The 6,215-nt window shown below is 42.5% G+C and overlaps 2 pseudogenes; both read left to right on the forward strand.

Moving 5' to 3' along the window:
* Positions 1–244: 244 nt before the first annotated feature.
* On the forward strand, positions 245–1,414 carry LOC102423150 (annotated as a pseudogene).
* A 238-nt stretch (positions 1,415–1,652) lies between these two features.
* On the forward strand, positions 1,653–3,394 carry LOC102417886 (annotated as a pseudogene).
* Positions 3,395–6,215: the final 2,821 nt, after the last annotated feature.

Here is a 6,215-nt window from a genome sequence, read left to right on the forward strand (position 1 = left end):
TTGTTAGTCTGTCTTTTATTACAGGGTGGTCTCAGGCGGGAACCTAGAAATATAGAGGGGAAATTATTTTTCCTTCCCTATAGAGGCCCTAATCATATCGGCATTTGCAAACCAGGTTTTGATTTTTTGGGCTTTCAGACTCCCTCTAACATTTAATAGGCTTCTGATCTATATGCTGCTTGTCAATTACATGTAGAAGTATTAGGCAGGATCAGCTTTCAGGCGCTGAGAATCTGTCTTGGCCATGAACTCCTCTGGTGAAAGGAGGCAGGAAGCAGCAGGGCCCAGGGGTAGAAGGGCTCACCGACCCTAAGAACTTGACCAAGCCTTGCACCACAGGCCCTGAAGCTGGGTCTTCCTATGGGGGTGAACAGCTTTGTGTCCCTAGGAACCCTCCTATAGCTGACCAGGTTTCTCAGATTTCCAGCTGAAGATGTGCAGTGCATGGTGGACAACAATGGGAAGCAGCAGGGGGGTCCCAGCACTGGCCCTCTCATCCAGGCCAATCAAAATCACTCCCTGTGTAGGAGGCCATTCAACCCCAAGTCAAATCCAGGGAAAAGACACACCCTTGAGTGGAGACCTAAGTTGTTAGTGAAGCATACGTTGTATGTTAGAGCATGTAGCTCTTCTGCATCTGTGTGAATCAGAGCCAGAGAGCCAAAAGAAGAACCTGGAGAACAAAAAAGTCTACTCTGCCTGGGCAAACCAGTGTCAGCCCGCTGGTGGGAAACTGAGGAACAAAGGAATCTGCTCTGTGCCTGCGTGAGAAGTGCCAGCCCAGCAAAGGGGGAGGAGGAAGCATGTGACTATATAAGCCAAACCCCAGAAGTAAATTGGGGAGCCATACTATTCTCCATCTAGTGTGTGCTGCCTCAGTGCACTGAGCTTTCTCACTTCGTCTTTAGTAAACTTCTTTCCTTCCGAATCTGTTTCGCCTCGTCTGTTACTTATGGCTCCTCTCTTGATTTCTATCCTGGGAGGAACACCTGCAGGTAACTGAGTTGGAGCTGCTGTGCCTGGAGACCCCACAGGCCCTGTCTCTGATGCTCATCCCTGGTACATTCTGACAGCACTGGCCATCCATCTTGCTCAATTACCTGTCCTGTCTGGGAAGAATGCACATCCACCTGGCCCCAGGACTGCCTGGGAACCCTGGTGTCATCAGTGACATGTGGCCAAATTGCTAAGTGGCCCTGTTCATCAACAGACACCTGACGTTACCTTCTGTTCTGCCAATGGGGTGATCCTGACCTCAGGGAATGCTGATAGCTTCCTGCTTCCCAAGTACTTCAAAGAGGCTCTGCAGCTATTTCATACTCAAGAGACCCACTCCTTGACTGGTAATGAAGAGACGGAGTGTCAGAGTGGCCCCAAGCACAACTCCAGAGGAAGAAAGATAATCCAACAATAAGATTTTTTTTAGCCCTAGCTGGTTTGGCTCAGTGGATAGAGCGTCGGCCTGCAGACTAAAGGGTCCCAGGTTCAATTCCGATCAAGGGCACATGCTTGTGTTGCGGGCTCCATCCCCAATAGGGGGTGTGCAGGAGGCAGTCAATCAATGATTCCCTCTCATCATTGATGTTTCTATCTATCCCTTCCTATTTGAAATCAATAAAAATATATTAAAAAATATTTTTTAATGTAAAAAGATGATGAAAGCTTTAGTTTGAAAACAAACAAACAAAAAGAAGTAACTATAGCCCACGGTCTCTTCAAGGCATATTCTTTTGCTTTTTGCTGTTCTCTGTGCTGACTCAGCTTCCTGTCATTCAACTTGATAGTTCCTTCCTTAAGCGCTTCTTAATAAGTTTGGGTGGGAGGCTGACATTCTTAATAGGCTCATTACCTCTGCTCTGGCTCTCATGTACTGGTCAAGAAGGAAGGCACTTGAGGAGCCCAGTATTATCTCGTTCCAAGTCTTCCTTTTTTGTAGCCTCTTTCAACTGCTTCCCTGTGGAGTTGCAGAAAGATTTGCAGTTGTGTGGGGTTCTGAAATTGCAGGACACAGACTAAAATGACTCTTGATAAGAGTTATGTTCCCTTCCATTTTCAGTTGCTCTCTAGCTAGCTGACTGGGGTCCATCCCTCTGTAAGATGCTGCTAAAAGTAGCAAGACACAGTCCGGAGTGGTACCTCATGTCCATCAGTTGTGTTCTGTGCCTATTTCTCCAGGTGCCCTGTGTTAGCCATGGCAGAGCGATGGATCTGGGCCAAGACAATGGGCCTACTCATTCCTGGACTCCATATCCTTCACTGATGCAGATGATGTGGCTATTTTGACCCATGTGAAGGGAAATGCCTGCTCAACCAGCTCCATCATGGGCAATACCTTGTGGAAAGCGATGGAGAAAAGCTTGCTCACGCAGCACTTGTGGTAGTCCCTGAAGGACCGCTTCTTAAAGCACCTGTGGGACCCTAGCCAGTTTGGCTCAGTGGATAGAGCGTCAGCCTGCAGATTGAAGGGTCCCCAGGTTTGATTCCGGCCAAGGGCACATGCCTGGGTTGCGGGCTTGGTCCGATGTGTAGGAAGCAGCCAATCAATGATTCCCTCTCATCATTGATGTTTCTATCTCTCTCTTCCTCTCCCTTCCTCTCTGAAATAAATAAAAATATATTTTAAAAATAATAATAATAATAATAATAATAATAAAGCACCTGTGGGGCCAGGAGCATAAGGACCTGTTAGAGGACACTCCGGTGAGCCCATCCTCCCTGAAACTCAAGCAGAAAGCTGAGGAAGACCTGGAGGCTGCCGATAGCGGGGAACCACAGAATAAGAGAACTCCTGACTTGCCTGAAGAAGGGGAAGAGGAAGAGGAAGAGGAAGAAGGAGAAGAAGAGGAAAAATAAGAAGGAGGAGAAGAAGAGGAAAAAGAAGGAGGAGGAGGAGGAGGAAGAGGAGGAGGAGGACAAGGAGGAGGAGGAGAATTTGTAGAGGAAGAGATCAAGGAGAATGAAGAAGGAGTCAAAAAGATGCTTATGGAAGCCACCCAGGACTTTGAGGAGGTTGTGGTGGAGGATTTTGAAATACACAGAACAATGTGTGATAATGATCCGCCCACACCTGAGGAAGACTCAAAAACGCAGTCTGATGAGGAAGAAGAAGAAGAAGTTTCTCCACCAGAAGTGGGAGCTGCCATTAAGATCATCCAGCAGTTAATGGAAAAGTTTAACTTGGATCTGTCAACAGTTACGCAGGCCTTCCTAAAACATAGTGGTGAGCTGGAGACTACTACTTCCTTTTTAGAGTCTGGTCACAGGGCTGATGGGTATCCCATTTGATCCCAACAGGATGACTTAGATTTGCAAAAACGTGATGAGGATATCCGACATTGGTCAAAAATTTGGTGTTCAGAATGTAACTCGGAGAATTGAATTCCAAAAGAAATAATTGATAGGATAATGAGAACAGGAAAAAGGTGTGGCAGATGAGAAGGTGTGGCAGATGAGGTGGTAAGAAAAAGTTTTTTGTGACCATTGAACTTTAGAGATTCTTATGTTGGAACTGATACTTGTCTTCTGACCAATGCTGTCTTTGCTCTGCGAGTCCTAGATTTTGTAGCCATGCAGAGTTGTGTAGGAGGATAAAAAGAAAAGATATTGGGTATATTTACAAATAAATAAAAATGAAAGTAGCAAGAAGCAGCAAACAGTGTTGAAGGTTATAAATCTTTCTTACTTACCCCAATGCTATTGCTTTCGATGCCTATGAGCTGCTTTCTAAGATCTTGCCGACCTTTGTTAATGTTGTGCCTAGCTAAAATTTCTATTTCCTTAGAAGAAAGAGAAAATGGATGCCAGGGGAGAATTAGCACTGGGTGCTACAAATGCCTATTGATTCAGACAGGTTCTTAATTCCACTCCATCAAATGAGTCAGCAACTTGTAGGAGGCATGGGGCCAGTGAAATAGAAAACTGGCACCCTCAGATTGATATCAAAGGACTCGCTTTGAAAAAGGAAACCCAACCCCGCGCACTGCAGCTAAACTTTTGCTAGTTTTGATCTGACTGGTATAAATGTTCAAAGATTATCTTAACTAGCAATGAAGCTGACTCTCTGGGCCCTGTCAAAACTTGATTTTGAAAGTATAGTAAAACAACTACACAGTGACTTTTAAAATTGTAAAGATAAAAAAACACATGCACTGTTATAATTTTTTAATATGGTTGTCAGATTGCTGAAGTTATTTCTAAAATTATTTTATTTTAGATATATTTATTGTGGATTTGGAGCTTGTAATGTATTATAAATACCTCATGATGTTTCCTCCCTTCTTTCATTATAAAATAAGCCTTTAAAGAGAATGAATGAATGTCACAAAGAGATTTTCTTTCTCTCTTTAGCATGCTTATTTTCTTTATTATATGTCATTTTCTTGATGTTCATTTTATCTGATAAACTCCAGATTACTTCATCTCTAGCACTAAAGATTCCTTAGTTTGCACTGTCAAAATACAAATTAAATACAACTTTATCTGAGAATGGAGACAATGACCATTCTAAACAGAAGTTCTGGAACAAAGTCAGCAGACTTTGAGAAGTTTATATTATTGTAGTTATTTATACTGGTATGAAATATAAGAGACTTTAGTCTATTTTGTTCACTGCCATATATCTGCTACCTAGAACAATACTTAGTGGACACTCAATAAATAGTTATTTGATTAATGTATTAATGGACTTTTAATTTTCTTTTTAAATTGATTTTAGAGAGAGAGGAAGGGAGAGAGAGAGAAACATCGATTCTTTGTTACACTTATTTATGTATTCATTGGTTGCTTCTTATATCTACCCTGACCTGGGATTGAACCTACAACCTTGGCATATCAGGACAATGCTCTAACCAAAAATCCACTGGAAAATATTTGACCTACATAGTTGGAAGAGAGTTGTATCTTTTTGAATTAAACAATAAGGCATGGAGGGATTATATAATGTAGACTATTAAAATTTATGAAAGCATGAAGACTGGGTGAAAAGGCATTTAACCTCAGTTTAATGTCTCCAAATATTCACACCAGGAAAGAGGAGGAAGAGCATAAACTCTGAGAGCACATTTATGTGATACAGTGTCTCAGATGTTTGCCTCCAGTGGGAGATGATGGCTGAGAAGACACTGATCCAAATGATGGGCAACATTAATGTTGAAATCACCATTTTAAAGTGTTCTTCATTATAGTCTCAGGGTCTCACAACAAATTCGAGAAGTGATTTCTATTACTCTTCTCATTTTACAAATGTGGAAATTGAGGTTCAGAGAGGTAATTTGTCGAAGTCCCACAGCTAATGATTGGTAGAGTCAAGACCTTAAGGTCTTTGACAATCAAGATCAAATGAGCTAAGAAGTCATGTTTTTGCTCCATCGGCGTTCAACTACTCTGGGGTTCTTTCTCTGTCTTTTATCCCCTTCTGCAGCATATCTTCCTTTCTTCTGGTTAAGGATATTATACTAATTTTGTAATGTCAGTATGTGCCCTGAGTTAATAAAGAGCTTCTTTTGTCTTCTGGTGTTGAAAGTGATGAATTAATATGTGCTGGGTCTTCACAAAGGAAATAATGATGACTAGAACCAAAGTTAGATGAGGCCATGAAGATGGGGACCTCAGGATGGGATTAGTGGCTTTATAAGAATATCTCTTTCTCTTTGTGTTCGTTCTCTCTCTCTCTCTCTCTCTCTCTCTCTCTCTCTCTCTCTCTTTCTCTCTCTCTCTCCCCCCACGCACTGAGGAAAGGCAATATGAGGGTATAGTACTAAGCTGGCTATCATCAATCCAAGAACAAAGCTCTCACCAGGAACTGAATTGGCCTGCACCTTGATCTTGGATTTCCCACTGTTCAGAACTCTGAGAAGATAAATTTTGCTGTTTAAAGTACCTAGTCTATGGTATTTTGTTTTGGCAACCCAAGCAGACTAATATATACTCTGTAGTGCTTTGGACCCCAAAACTCTATGTGGATATCTCAGACTAGGTGAGGTGGACTGGGTTACTAGTGAGGAGTGAGCACTGTTTTTGCCTAGACTGGAAACTGGTCTAAATGGTCTTTCCCATGTGTTCTGTCTCCTGGGTCTGAAATGGTTTCTGTTCAAGCTTCCAAGGGGATGCAAGTGGAGGTAGGGGACTTCTTCCTAGCTGAGGGGTGAATGAGGAAAAGAAGGGATGTGGTCTATTCATCATTACCAGTCACCAAAAGAGGCCAAGAGTAAGAATCT

This window comes from Myotis lucifugus, unplaced genomic scaffold (genome assembly GCF_000147115.1).
Source record: "Myotis lucifugus unplaced genomic scaffold, Myoluc2.0 scaffold_20, whole genome shotgun sequence".
NCBI lineage: Eukaryota > Metazoa > Chordata > Mammalia > Chiroptera > Vespertilionidae > Myotis > Myotis lucifugus.